At 45.8% G+C, this 15,907-nt stretch overlaps 1 long non-coding RNA gene across 1 annotated transcript; it reads right to left on the reverse strand.

Annotated features, from left to right (window-relative positions):
- Positions 1-3,302: 3,302 nt before the first annotated feature.
- LOC142803499 (uncharacterized) lies at positions 3,303-5,098 on the reverse strand. The gene is made up of 3 exons (XR_012894143.1): positions 4,898-5,098; positions 4,631-4,828; positions 3,303-4,439 (listed from the first exon to the last, which is right to left on the reverse strand). It is a non-coding gene; the product is annotated as an uncharacterized LOC142803499 (long non-coding RNA).
- Positions 5,099-15,907: the final 10,809 nt, after the last annotated feature.

Here is a 15,907-nt window from a genome sequence, read left to right on the forward strand (position 1 = left end):
GCAGCTCCGGGCGACGATGAATGGCAGCACCTAGGTTCAGGCGACGGGGAACGTCAGCACCCTCCACCAATTGAGAAGGGGTTTATTGGCGTGTGTTGCGACGGCGGCTCTACAATGAAAACACGATTTAGACAGGGCGACGGTCAAGCAGATGCCGGCGACGATCAGCACGAGGTGAGCGAGAAGATCCCAGAACCCAGTACCCAAGCAGTGGCGATGTTGCTTGCCAACGATGCGTTTTCTTCTACACACTTAAAACTAATCGCAATTCATAAACTTTCCTTTAAGGGCGAAGCTCCTTCGGATGTGGGTCATTCCCTCCTCTGCAGTTCTAGTAGTAGTAGTAGTAGTAGTAGTAGTAGTAGTAGTAGTAGTAGTAGTAGTAGTAGTAGTAGTAGTAGTAGTAGTAGTAGTAGTATGTAGTCACCTCTAGTTTCTCAATTGCTCAATAGATGGCATTGCGTGTATATCTTCTTGGAAATAACATCACTAGAGGGTGTTAGTCGTTTTTGTGTACTTGACGATTTTCAAAAGTTGACGGACGAACATAAGACAGACAGACAGACAGACAGACAGACAGGCAGGCAGGCAGGCAGGCAGGCAGGCAGGCAGGCAGGCAGGCACGCAGGCAGGCAGGCAGGCAGACGGACGGACGAACGGACTGACGGATGGACTGATACATCGCCCCACTCATCATCATTCACTGCGTGGATATTCTGTGATATTGTTTTGCTGCCCGTGGCGTCGCACCGGGTGCGTATGGGCCACTATATAAATTCAATCTGAAAGTGAAAGTGATTTCCGCTTACCTGTGGTGCAACTATATACAAATTCTAAATCCGGACAAAGATGGTCTGTTCCATTGAGTTGCACGCGATTGGCCAATACGAGTTGTGACGAATGCTGTGCCGTTCTGAGTGACGTGAGCTGGGGTGTCACGTGACTGTCTGTTTTTCTCCGGTTTTCGGAGGAAGGCGAAGGAACGGTTGGAGAGACCGTCCGAAAGGAACCGGATGGATTGAAATGGCTGCAAGGTGGCCTGGATTGGATTGAAATGTAAGGGCTTCGCGACTTTTCAGCATCCGGGCACTTGGACAACATGGCGTTTCCCACTGCCACGGTTTTTCGTCTCGACTGTGCGTCAGCTGCATTCGAGCAGAGACGACAAAGCGAGGTTAACGATGCATTTAAAAAGTTCACTGAAGAAGAGTTCCGGCAATGTTCTCGTCTGTCCGAACGAACAGCCCGTAGCTTGTGCGAATAACTTGTCCCTGTCATCGGATGCCAGCGAGCCAGTGGCCTTTCCACAGAGAGGAAAGTGTTGTGTGCACTGTGAGTTTTCGCCACCGGTTGCTTCTAGAGGAGCGTTGATCGCGAGAAGCACATCGGCAAGTCTCAGCCGGCCGTGAGCAACACTATCCACGACGTGACGCAGGTCATCATCACCGTGGCTGCTAGGAAAAAGCTGGCGGACTTCCCACTGACAACAGCTGCTACGGATGAGGCAAAGGCGGAGTTTGTGCTACGCGGTTGCATCCCAGGCGTGCTGGCGTGTGTCGATGGCACGTTGGTCACCATTCGAAAGCCAGAGGGATTCAGACTGGCCGACACGGCGAGCTTCATGTCCAGAAAGGGCTATTATGTCCTGCACGTCACGATCGTAAGTACCGTTAGGATCCTTTCTTACTCACCCATCGGAGCAATTGTTCAGTTGTGACGCCAAATCTGGAAAAAGTAATAGTGCAACGAATAAAAAAGAACCTGCAGGGAACTGGGTGCGGGCTAGATGGTGGCTCGCCAGGCCTCGGTAATAATAAATGGCAGGTGTTTTGTGCGTGAGCCAGTTGCCGTTTTCGTACTGGCGTGCATGCGCAATTGAGTTGTGCATTTTAGAGGTAATCGGTAATATGGGCAGCATACGTAGCAGAAATATATACACGACAGGGAAGTATTTCCAACACGAAAGTGCTTACAATCGCAATTGCATTAGCTGGCTTTGGCATTTACGTGTGTTCTTTCCCAAGAGCAGCACGTAGGTTTTCACTTATTTATCATTCAGTGGAATTCGTAGCCATGTGTACAGCAGAGGAGAGGTCGTTGCCTCCCCTCCCCCCTCCTCAGTGTGCTAAACCTTGTGTTTCCTTCTAAATGAAGCTTCTTGTACCAATGACTGTACTGGTATGCGTTGTTTCCTGCGTATGCGTAGAAAAGAAGGATTTATTCTGAGTATGAAAGCAGTACTAATTTATATCGCTCTTCATGGCAGGTGCGCAACGCATGGCTGCGCATCCTGGTAAAGAACCCATGATTCCCAGATTCGTGCCACGACTCCTGGGTGGAGGAACACAACCCACAGCGTACACGCCTAGCTGCACATCTGCAGCCTGGCGAATATCTACTTGGTAAGTATTAACAGAGTCCTTCAATGCTTTTCTGGTCACGAAACTCCGGCCGAAGTTTCATTGAGGGGCGAAAGCTACCGCTAGGATCGCCGCTGTCAACGTGAAGGCTTCGCCAGCGGTCGCAATGCTTGCTGGCCGGCTGTTTCTCCATCAGCGACGCACCTGCTTTCATTTCCACTTGTAAAAACGCGAGCGAAGTGTGCATGTTTTTGAGCCAGCTGTTGTCGTGTAGCTTAGCTGTGAAATTCAGGCAAGTCCTCGGGTATTACTGAGGCGTATGTGTTGCAGCGTTCGTTTGATGCGGCAGGCACCGCTACGCTCTCGCTTTGAGAAGGCGGACATCTCGTTTTTCAATTTTTTATTAGCCTTTGCAGTCGCCTCCATGAATTGAGTTAACTAGCGCCACAATTAAACCTGTATTCAGCCCTGGGTGACATGCTGTGCTGAGCAAATAGGTGTGCAAACGTACAGCACGTTGGGTTAGCGCTGTGTTTGCGCTACTTGATAGCGCACTGATAGGCAGTTATAACATATCGTTACGGTGTTTGCGTTACCGTTGTTACTGGAGGTGAAGCCTGTACCGGTAAGTTACCGTTCGCGGTAACTCTCGTGTTGTGAAGTCTATTTTTGCAAACACTGTAAACGGTGACGTAAACACGGTAACGATATGCTAAAGCTGCCTAATAACGTAAATAAATAATCTAAATTCGGAAAGCTGACGTTGCCAGCGGGGAAAAAAACGCTCACGATACGGAAGCAGCATAATGAGCGCGCGGAGGGGCCTGGGCAGAGGCGAATTGAGCTACTTTTGTCCTCATAGGTAAAGGGTGTCAACAGATAAAAATTCGCCCGCTCAGTGCTTGTCACACCCCTCCAACCCAAACGGGAAGTTAAAAAAAGATTGATTGATTGTTTGATTAATTGATTGATTGATTGATTGAATATGTAATTTAGCGTACCGGCGCTACACAGACAATGGGACGCGCGCCGTAGTGTAGCGCTCCGGATGAATTTTAACCATTCAGGTATCTTTTAACTCGCGCCGAAATCTCGAACTCACAGGCGTTTTCTATTTTCGTGTACATCAGAAAAGCGACCGGGAACCCGCGTCCTTGGGCTTATCAGCACAACGCCTTAGCCCTTGGGCAAACGCGGCGGACAAGTTATAAAAAAACATGCAGGCAAAGATAGCCATGCCAAGCTTTCCAAGTTCAAAATATCTGATTGGATCACCCAAATGTGGCTGCCGTGAATTTTTCGCTCCGCCTTACAAATAACGGGAAGCTGTCTGACCGCTGGCTGATCATCGCAGGCAGCTGCCAAGCGCATGCAAAGGACTAGAAAACGCGCTGCGGCTGTGTGGTACAAGTGTTCATTCACACAAGTTTATGGCAATAGCATAGCGGATGCAAGAAAATAAACAATATTATACAAATCTGTGTTACTTGCTAACACAAAACAAAACAGTTGGCCTCTAAATATTGCATGACAACCAGAACTGCTATCCACTAGGCTGGTTGCCACCACTTGCTGGGCAGCTAGCTCGGTGCGTTGATCGCGTCAGCTTGTTTTTTTCCCTGGTGTAGAAGTGCAGGTGGCACCTCAAGAAAAAATGAACAACCTCTGCTGTGGTACCGACTTAGTGCAACCTCCAGCCCACGCCGACAGAAGCAGTGCGGCTGTCGAGCAAAACTTGGTCAACAATGTTCGCATACACATCGGCACATGCAACTGTGTCCACAGTCAGTTCCTCAACATGTCCTTCCACAATACGCCACAGGCTGAAGAGCTGGGATGAGGGCCCTTGCAGGAATCCTCTTGACTTCTTCAGGATTAGGTCAGTTGGCTCTCGTGCCTGGCTCTTCAGTGTTGCCACGCAGTCGGTGCAGCTCATAGTTGAAAACTTCACCACGTAACAGCAAGGTAATCAAGGATGCACTCTTTGGTGGAGAGCGTATCTTCAGGCACGGATGAAGTGTTCGTAGTGTCTCCGGGCTCTTCAAGAACGTCATCAGAGAGGACTGCCAACATGTCAACCTGAAAAATGCATTCCAAGTTTCAAATATTTCAGTGTGTAGGCTGAGATTCATAAATGCAAATAACACATTGTTTCAGTTGGTTATTTGGTCGTTTGTGTAGTGGAACTGCTCCTGCAAAAACGAAACTAGAGCTACGACTAACATAATGGCAATTTCTTCCTGTGAGTAAACAAACAAGGGGTACTTTACCTGACCGGAGGCAGGCTTTTCCTTGTCAAAGGGGCCCTGGAACTTCAGCAACAGCTGGGGTCCTTCTCCCTCGACTGAGGCCCGTTTTGGTGGCCGAACCAGGTTGTTTACAGAGAGAATCCGATAGATGAACAAGAAATGTTTGACAGTTGGCTGCCCTCCGTCACCACCAACATGCCTGACGATGCCGAAAAACCTCTAGAAAGAAATTTATAGCAAAAATGAGAAATTCATAGCACATTTATACGCAAAAAGTAGTCTTGTTACCTCCAGAGGATCTTGCCCAAAGTTACCAATGAGCACGTTATGGAACCCAGTGGACAGCAAGCTCTCGATCAGTGCAACTGAGCTATGCAGTGTTATCCTGAGGGCTCAACATGTCTGCTTACTCAGAAAGCAGACTTGCCTCTGAGCGGGTAATGCCGAGATGTACTTCTCCCAGTTGTCCAGCAATGCAGTGCTGTCCTTCAACACCTGGAATAAAAGTATGCTTCATCTATAGTACACAAAGGCTCCTTCATAACACACGTAAGATCCTCACAGCAATATGTTGTGCTTCGTTGAATCGGACATGGTCTGGCCTCCGGGAGTTCAGGCAGTCGAACAGCTTGTTCAGTGTTCTCGTGAATTCGGATGTCGCAGCCGACCCATGGATCTCCTTGCAGTCTTCCTGCTCGCTGTAAAACTCCATGGCCAAAGCTGTACTCTCACTGAAGAGCTGCAAAGTGTGTGGCAACAAGGTTTTACGTCAACTTTCCAAAACACGTGTGAGCAGATGTTTTTGAAATACTTTGCACTGAACGTGCATGACTTGCCTGGACAGCCGACTTGACACTCATCTTTTGGAACCCATTGGGAAAAATGTGGGCTTTCGTCAACATCGGGACAGCCCGGAGCCCAGCCTGTTCCTCCTCGTAGTCCAGCAAGTCCTTGTAGTGAGAGTGAAACACCCCCTGTCCTTGAGGCAGCTGCAACATAAGGAGAAGTCACAAATTTGTTTATAACTGAATAATTTATGTTCAGGTCAAGGCACTCATATGTAGTTTTTTTTACTTACCAAAAACTTGCCAACTTTCAGCAAGTTGTTCCTGATGCACCTAAATATGTGCGGGGGATCTATCACTACATGGACTTGCTTTGAGGGCTCACACTGGTGTTCAATACAAGTTTGGAGCTTGTGAATGTCCCCGGTGGCACCTAGAGATAAATCAGTCTACTAGTACACTTGTTTTTCCACTACATCACTCACAACAGCTAAATAAATTTCGAAAAGATGTACCCAGAGATCTCAAGGCTGATTGGTTTGATGTGGAGTTATCACACGTCACTGCGTCAACAAGAACCCCATCGTTTGCGAGGTGAACAATACACTGCAGGAGAAGCTTATCAACGATTGACCCTGGGGCAGCACCAGAAGCACAAAATGTGCCCACAGTTTGCGACCACCCTCCCACGAAAGGTCGAAACAGAAAGACCAGCACGTAATCGCCGTCTTTGCCATGATCCCCTGGTCGTGCGTGTTCGGCGAAATCCACCTTGCCCAGTAGTGCCATGTCCGACTCGCGAATGTGCATGCTTTTTCTGACGCTCATTTCATCGAACATGAGCACCCCTGCAAAGTTTTGGGTAGGTTAACATTTTGTCTCAATGGCGTTGCTGAATATGGTACGATTAAAGAAATGAGTCCTGCTTCTTACCTCGACGCTCTCTTTCCGGAACTGCCTCTAGCTTTTCGCGCAGAACCGTGAACAAATGCTGTCGAAACTAAAGTCAGCTTTCAGGTTTCTGAGGTAGCCATAGGAAGTGCGCGGATTCGGAAGAGGCAGAAAGTCATTTTCATGAAGGAAAGTGTACACTGCTGTGGACTTTATCTTTTAGCAGTCGTAAATCCACTCCTTTTTGTACCTGCAGAGATAGGATTGCAAATGTGTTTTCCATTATGAGCTCGTTGGAAACTATCCATGCAAAGCAAAATATAAATGGAGAATGGTGTAATAAAAACTGCACACACTATACTTGCCTAAACAAACCTGCAATTTTTCCCGAAATTACAAAAAACACTGTACAAAACAAAATTGCCAAACCGACGTCTGCCTCAATAGAAATTGTTTTTTCGGTGCATTAGAAAGAAATACACGATGTTGAAATGGGCTACACCTTTAGATAACATTTTAAAACGGAAAATTAGCCATCCAATAGCGATGCAACGTGTGTGATGAAATATTTGGAACTTACCGCGCAGCTGTTGCAGACTTCGCGTTGGCTTTCATGAGCCAGTGGTCAAAATTGAGCTTCTCGCGAGCCGAAAGTTTCTGGACGCCTTGATGCGATCTTCTGCTCATATTCGCCTATACTGTCAATTTCGCAATCTTCACTTGGCACAAACGCAATTGCTGTTTAGTGTTTCGAAGCTGGTCTTTTACAGCTTGGAGCTCTGAGATGGAGCAGACATTCCCCTATGTCTGGCATGCAGCCTCTGTGCAGCCTCCAGTGCTTATCGCCCCACCTGTAAAACAAATAAATAAGGATCAATATTGATATTGCGTCTTCACGCAGCACACAAACAATACAGGCTTTCAACATAGTGAAAAAGAAAACAAGGCAATGCGATTGGAAGCTTACCATCACCTCCGGCTGCGTCATGATCGCAGGTCTCTGTGTTGGAGCTCACAATAGCTGCAGTCTCATCGTTCGGCGAGAACGCGACAACGTTTTGCTGGCGGATTCTCTCGTTGTGAGCGTAACCACGGCTTGGGCTTCGTAAGATACGCCGGCAGGTTTTCAAATATCCGGGGTATGGCGCCGACCCGGAGCTTGGGCTTCTCGCGCTGCAGAAGAACAGATTGTCCACTTATTTTGAACTCATCGGCTCGAATAATGTCCGTGGGCTCGAAATGTTTCTCGCACACACGAACAGCCTTCGACTCGAAGCTGAAGGCGTCCGTCTCCTGTCGTGAAATGGCTCGCATCCACCTGTCGCGATGTTCGCAGTCGCTTGGGAGGCAGAACAACGAAGCTTTTTCCGTCGTACTCCGATAGCCAGAGCGGCAACCAGGTACGCAGCACGTCAGAGGCATGGTAGTTCACATACTTTGCCCTTCGTGATGAGTGTAGAAAGCTCCAGCACACAAAAAACAACACCAGCAAGCTCACGCTTCAATGCACTGCAAATGCGGCCGCCGCCGTCTAAGCCGCCTTCACAAGACCCGTAGCGCCACCGCCCGGGAGCTTTGGTCCCCATATGAAGCTCTCCCATAGCGTGACGGAAAAGTTTCGTGACCAGAAAAGTATTGAAAGACTCTGGTATTAATGTGTACTAAGTGGGGCAGAGCACTCAGCTTTTATGTTTCTATTGCAGGAGACCCAGGGTATCCCCTCGAGTCATGGCTCCTAATTCCAGTCCTTGACAGTCAACCGTGCAACACATCCGAAGGCCGATAAAACAAGGAGCACGCATCCATGCGCAATGTTGTGTAAATATGTACCGCAGTGTTGAAGAGCAGTTCAGCTGCTTGCAGCACTTTCGACCGATGCTCTACAACCGCGATCGGGCAGTGCAAATCATCTATGCTAGCGTTGCTCTCCACAAAATTGCGTTGCATGCAGGCAACTGGACCTTGGACGAGTATGTTGTGGACATGCCACCAGCTGAGGATGACGATGGGGAGCCAAGGGAGAGCCATATGCTCACACCACCCAACGTGCTGCTCAGAGACGGCAGCAACGCAGCGCTGTCTTGGGCCTTTTTTTGAAGTACACTGGAACGGCGAGTTTTCATGTTTTCATATCCCACACATAATTTTTATACTGATTCTAGTGCATCTAAACATGACAAGGCTGTGTTTGCCACATTTGAATACTCAAAGTACTTACTCGTGCTTCAATACGAAGCAAGGTGGCAATGTGAAAATGCTGCATTTTCCCTAAATGGCGTATGAAATATGCAACAGAAATAACCTTTTTCTTATCAGTGATCACACACACAACAGACTAGATTGGACCAAGCATATATGAGCGGCACTCTGTGCTGAATGTTGCCATCACGAAATTGTGGGAACAGTGCAGCAACGTCCCAGAATTTATTTCATCCGAACGCATAAAAATCGCGATTCTGTTAGTAACATGCTGCATGAACACATGATACATAAGTCCATATCTTCTCATAGTAACTGACTACAAGCATTCAATCGTGCACGCCAGGCTTGACGAGCAATTGTGCTCGTCAAGCTGTGCTGGTTTTTTGTTCATTGTCCTAAACATTGTATGAATGTTGAAATAACATTTGATTTGAATTATCGACTGCAGTCATGCTGCAATGCTAAAAATACGCAAATCAAGACAGCAAACAACAGGCGAGTTGTTTTGATAACATACAGCATGAATAATTGGCTCAGCAATCTCGTGGCTCCCTAACCATACCACGTTCAAAGTTTATTCCCGCAACGAGTCGTTTACAATGAGAAGTAGATGAAATCAATTGCTGGCATGTTGCTGTGATGATGACCATTTTCATTTGTGAAACTGTGCGACAAGACCACTTACTAGCTTAGTGCTTTCAAAAAAGACTCAGAATGTAGTTGTTGTACCTTAGCATCATTGTGCTGAAATAAAAATATCACAGTGAACTGCAAAACAGTGTGATGCAAAAAGTTATTACATTGCTACACTATGTGGTAATGCTGCATAAAAAGTGCAGTGATCTATAAAACAGAGTGGGGCAATACAAATATCACAGAAACATTAACAGAAAATATCAAGTATACACTCGTAGTCTCCGTGTGAATGACTAGACAGCTTTGAAATGTGCGGAAAAAAACACTGCCACTGGAACAGCTCGAACATACATTGAGAAATGCATATATCGAACATAAAAAATGCTGTACTTCTTGTACAAAGTAAACGCTAACCTAAATCAAGTAATATGTACTAAATGCAAACAAAAAACGTATAAAATAGAACATGAACAGCAACACGTCAACAAATAATAAAATACAAAACGAGTGATGAATGATAAAACGTTGAAAACATGGCGAAAAACGAACTAAATTATGTATATGTCTCCCGAAGCGTATAAAATTGAACATGAACAACAGCACCTAACACACTGAAACCGACAAATCAATAATGAATGATGACAAGAAAAAACAACGAACACATGACGAAAAATTAAACTAAAGTACGTATCCCTGTCTCGCAGAAAGCCCTCAGCCATGGCCAGTGCCAAGGAATGGACTGCCTGCCGGACGCCCTCCTGCGCTGCTGCCGCCTTCTCCTGTGCTGCTGGCCGTGCTGCAGAAGCGATGCGGGTGGTTGATTTTTTCATCTCCTGCGGCACCTGCGATGAATCATCGTGGTGGAAATGTTTAAGTGAGCTGCCGGTAAACCCTTAATCGTCTCTTGGCTGGAAGCTGCTACTGCTGCCAAGAATTGCAACGGGTACAACATTATCCCCTTAGATCAAGATCAACTGGCCTGATGGCATTTTTTGAAAGTGTGAAGCTTTGTGTACAAGCGGACCTCGTCGTGCGGACCAACAAACATTTGTTGGAACTACTCTTTATTAACCTTCTCAAATGCATCTCTCACCATCAAACAGCCCTTTTCAGGGCTAACCAACCTTTTTCCCGGCAGTTTATCATTGCAAATATCCGATATCGTGCTTTCAATACAATGCATGGCTCTTATTTACCGCCCAAGTGGGTTTAAGTCATCATAATAAAGCACGGATAATGTTTACGCCCCTTATGTAAAATGTAAACAAAGGGTCTACTCACCTTGAGCACCTTGTCGCCCGGCTCAAGGTTCCGGTCCTGCGCTCAATAAAGCACTAATTCTCAGATGCTTGCGTGTTACTGTGTCACTGCCATCTTCAGCCGCTTCAGTGGCCTCCACATCCATTTCCACCGCAGCAGTGGGAACATGCGCCTGCTGGAAAGTGTAGTAAGCATGATCTTTCAAAAAGTGAGTATTCGTTACTCTGGCTATTTTGCAACCTTACGTACTAAACATCTGCGGAAAGGTTCTGCAGCTATTCAGTGGTCATTGATATCATGTATTACCCTTTTAGTGCATGCACTTGCCCGCAGGCATTGCGTGTTTTATGATAAACTATTATCCCTTGTACGGCAAGGGCTGCAAACAGATTTTATTTAATAAACCTACCCACTTTTGAATTTTTTTCTCCTGCGTTATATTCCCGTTTAACAAGGTTCCGCTAAAGGCACCCCTTCAGATATCAAACTCTGTCATGGCACCGCTCAGGAACCCGTGATATTGTGGCGGCAGAGTGCTTACCTGTTGATAGGTGAGACCAGAGACGCCACTGAAGCGTGTCACCCCAGTCAACTGTAGAATCCGGCCGCGGAAGCCAGGCTGCCAACCCCCTCCAGTGCCCCTGAAAATATTCACCAATGTCAAAGAACAAATCGCCCGTGCCCTTCGATGGTCACTCACGTTTGTGCCTCTCTGATGGCGGTGGCGTCACGGCAGGCCTCGTGCACCGGCCTGCGCCACCAAGCCTGCCACTCCTGCGCAGGCACTTCATGGTTCAGCGCGTCGCTGAGCTCTTGCCACAGCCGCCGCCGGTGGGCGATGGTGACGCCGGGCCGCAGCTCGATGGCTTTCACCACGAGCTGGGGATGTTCGTCCATAAAGGTGAGCAGAAGCGCGCGCTGAGCCTCGGAAACGCGGATGAGCCGCTGCTGCTGTTGGGTACTGGTGCCGTTGCCCTCCACCATGATTGCGCTCGACTGAGCCAACAACTTCGAAAGTTGCGCCGTTTAGATTTGTATAGTGGTGGAGATATGGGAACAGTAACTGCTTGAAACAGGATTGTATATAGCGCCACTACTTACCGTCCCGCTAAGTTTAGCCTGATTTCAAAACAATAACGAAGAAAATACGTTTAGATTGTGCCGTATTCTTTATTCAACGTTTGAAAACCAGTACGAACACATTTTGATAGTCAGCAATAATAGCTAAACATTTTCCAACACGTTACAAACACTTTTCATTTTGCTATACGGTCCCCAAGTCGACGTTAAAATGATGACACAAGCTTTCATTTTCCTCATTGGCTGTTCCCTTCCCTTCGTCCTCGCGACCGCTGCGGACCGCCCACTTTTTGACGTCACCGACAGACTGCCTTCGTCCGCATTTGGAATTTGTATATAATTGCACCACTGCATTCTTTCCGAAAAAATCAGTTGGAATGAAATGCGAACTGCAGACACGGCATCGCAGGTCTGCCGCGAAGCCTCACCACTGATTCCTTTCTTCGCTGCGGTTCTTGCGGGAACGAATGGAAGCTTATCGTCTTAGCGACAGCTCGATTTGTGCAAATCCGATTGCTAATGGGTTTATTAGCCATGACGCACGTAGAACTAGAACAGAGATTCGAGGCGTTTAATTAAAGGAGCCAGAACACGCGCTCTTATCTGCCTTCATGCGCCATGGTGTGGCGAGACAGTCTACGGACACCGCGAAGAGAAGACGTGCAAAACAAAGTCCGAGATGTTGTTATAAGACTATTTCAGATACTCTGCCTTGCGCAAAAACATTTTGGGTGCCGTTCGCTGCCTCCTCAAAATGGACCTAAATTTCGAAATGTGCTTGCTTTCGGGACATTGTCTTTTGGCCACAGTGACGGAAAGACTGCTGACTCATTGCAGGAGTTTGTCAAAGGTTCAAATGGGTTCAAGTGTTGAAAATAATCTTCTCTAGATATTCTATTACTTTTCCAAATTCGTTTTAATTCCAATACGCCGCTTCATTGTACTACAACAAAGTTTATTATTCCACAACGAAATTTGTCTCGTTTCATCTTTTATTTTCTTCCTCCTAAATAGATCAATCGTAACCTTTTATAAAAAAAGCTTTTCATGAAAACTTCTGCATCTTGGCCAGTCCCCCCGCCAGGGTGGCACCACATACTCAAAAAATTTGACTATTTCACGAAAGACAACAAGAAAGACGACATTATTTTGGGATGAAAACTATAAAACTTAAAGGTGGACATCATATTGGTAATTAAGTAATGCATTAAGCCACAATATTATCATACAATATGATGAAAATTTCCCTACAATCCAAGTTCCAATCTATGAGTTTTTTTAATAACAGGTTAAAAGATCGCATAGTTCATGCAGAAAGAAAGAACATAGTAGCCGCAGACGCTTCTGTGAATAAAGAAATGGCAGTTGTAGGGATTGACTCTGATTGTCTTGGTTGGTCATTCTTAGTAAGACTGCCAGACTTCCCTCCAGTTTTATATGCGAAACATTTCTTAGTGAACTTCGACGACTTCAAGCGTATCTATTTATCTAGTAACCTATGACATTTCGCTCTCCTGGCCATTTCGTTAATGGTATCGATACCAGAATTGGTATGACGCAACAAATGTATATAGCGAGCATAAGTGACTAGTCATACATGTCATGATGACTAGTCATTATGACATATATGTTATGAACATCATGATTTACATTTCATGGTGTTGGTGCTGTTGCGATGGTTTTGTTCACATGACATAATGCAAAAGTGCTATGATGTGATATGAATGCATGGCGAACATGAGTGACAGACCCTAACGGGGAGATCATGACATGCATGCCATGTAAGTCATGACTACACGCCACGCTCATGGAGCCCTCAGGTTCGTTTTGCTAGCTTCACATATACCAAGTTTGGTGTTACGTGACGTCACTGTACTACGAATGTATATGCCTGCTGCGAACATGATAACTATGAGATTTGTGTCATATAATTGATATGTGGGGTTTAACGTCCCAAAACCACCATATAATTATGAGAGACGCCGCAGTGGAGCGCTCCGAAACTTTTGACCACCTGGGTTTCTTTAACCGGCATCCAAATCTGCACTTTGCCTCTATAGAAAATGCATCCTCCGCAGCCGGGATTCGATCCCGCAGCCTGCGGGTCAGCAGCCGAGTACCTTGGCCACTAAACCATCGCGGTGGGGCATGCGTGCCATGTAAGAATATGACTACATGCCACTCTCATGATGCGCTCGCGGCCTTTTCCATTTCACTAGCTTCAAAAAATATACGTAATTTGGTATCACGTGAGGAGATTGAACGACGAAGGTAAATGACGCGTCAAAACATGATAATCATAATACACGTGTCATGTAAAACAAGACTACATGTCATGCTCATAGCGTGCTCGCTGCCGTTTGGCGAGCTCCACATATAGCAACTTTGTTATCAAGGGACGTGAATAGATAGCGAAGGTAAATTATACGTCCAAGCATGATAATAATCTCACAGAAGTCATCCACGGCATAATTTACGTGCACCTCATAACGTTGTGGTGATTTTGAAGTGTCATAACAACCTTCCTCATTCGTGCCTCGCCTCATTCGTGCATCATTCGAACTGTACGTGGGATCTGCCATTTTTTTGAAGCTGAGATCTTGGCTACTATTTTGGCGCTTTGAAAACTGCCTTCAAACGAAGTCAGTGCAATCATCATTACAGATTCGTTTTCGCTGTCTACAGCTATCATAGTTTCAGAACAATAAAGAGTCCTACTACACTGCACACACTAGTTCCACCTCAACTTAAACGCCTGAAGATAGTATGGATTCCAGGCCACTGTGGCATACAGTTGAATGAAATGGCCGATTCATTAGCCCGAGTTTCGTTTTATGGTCCTCTTATCTCGATACTCCCAGAAATAGAATACGTAGTAACGATCAGATGTAGAAAACTAGCTATATATACAGATTTGATGGAAAATTTTTCTAAATGGACGGACTACCAGCACCGGAGATATCCCTAGAAACCTCAGTGGAGTACATCTAGAAAGGTAGAAGTTATTTTAACCTAACTTGGATGTGGTGTCCCTCCATTAAACATTTATTTACACAGAGCTGGTTTAGCGATATCTCCCCTGTGCCCATTCTGCGAAGGAAGAGGAATAAACTTTATTATAAGAAATGAGCACGTATAGGTGGCCGGGCCTATGTTTCCCATGAGGGGACGTCAAGGGCTTGCCTCGACACCGCCTCACGGGCGTGCTGGGTCGCCCAGGTTTGGTTGTAAAGAGCGGGGCTCCGCAGAGCCTCATGGAGCTTTAACGAAAGGGTCGTGGCATTAGTGAAACAGAAACAATTGAGCATCACTTAATATCATGTTGGAAACAGTCATTAATAAAAAAAGACTACTAGTTATTTTGTGTAGTACGGTGGGTTTAAACGTAACTGCAGATATTGTTCTAAGTTCCGGTGCCGCCGTCTTGGGGCATAGCAACAGAAAGGTATTTCCCGGAGCATGTAAATTTATTCAACAATCTAAATGCATCCCAGTATAACATCGACTTTGATCTATATTTGCCGAATACTATTGATATTGTTATGAATAAGACACGACGCCGTATCGACGAGGCTGTGGAAGAGATTTACTTAAAACCAGTAGTAATGGCGTGACCGGTTCACCAGCGAACCAGCGGAGACCAGCTTTCGTCCTCTTCGTCAGGCACACACGCGCATCGTCCCACAAAATATCAACATGCATGTAGCAATATGATTGGGGCTATGTGAATAAATGTAGGACATGAACTCCATTTTGATTGGGTGAGATAAAATCAATTGACTGGCCACCTCAAAATGTCAGTCTTTCAATATAGTATGAAGATATGGTATGAGCTCTTATTTTCTTTTATTGATTCATTTTAGTTTATTGTTATTGTATTTTTGTACATTATTTTATGACCTACTTTTCTGCTCTCCTTGTCTAATTCAATAATCAATAATTTGATTTCGTCCCTGAGTCACCCAGCAATGCCAAAGAATCAGCGAAGTGCTGGTTACTAAGGTAATCTCCATAATTCCTACCGGTATCTCTAACTCTTCTCATTCTATTATAGGCCTCTGAAAAACTCCTGTAAGCACGCGGTAAATAGCATTAGGGAGATCCTATCCTCTTGTATTACATCCTTCTTCATTGGTATTCTCGCTTTCTTTATGAAGCACTATGGTGGCAGTTGATCCGCTGCAGATTCCTCTCAGGATGTTTATATATGTTTCGTCAACGCCCTGATTACGCAGTGTCATCATGACTGCCGATATATCTCCTGAATCAAATGCCTTCTTGTAATATATGGCGGCTATAGTGGTTGGGTGTATTCACTTCACTGATAACATGAGCGTGGTCGATTGTTGAGTAGCCTGTAGGAAATCCTGCTTGATCCTTTGGTCGATTGAATTCTAATGTTGTCTTAATTCTGTTAGAAATTACCTTTTTAAATAGCGTGTAT

The sequence above is a fragment of the Rhipicephalus microplus genome, chromosome 3, assembly GCF_043290135.1.
Source record: "Rhipicephalus microplus isolate Deutch F79 chromosome 3, USDA_Rmic, whole genome shotgun sequence".
In the NCBI taxonomy this organism is placed as follows: domain Eukaryota; kingdom Metazoa; phylum Arthropoda; class Arachnida; order Ixodida; family Ixodidae; genus Rhipicephalus; species Rhipicephalus microplus.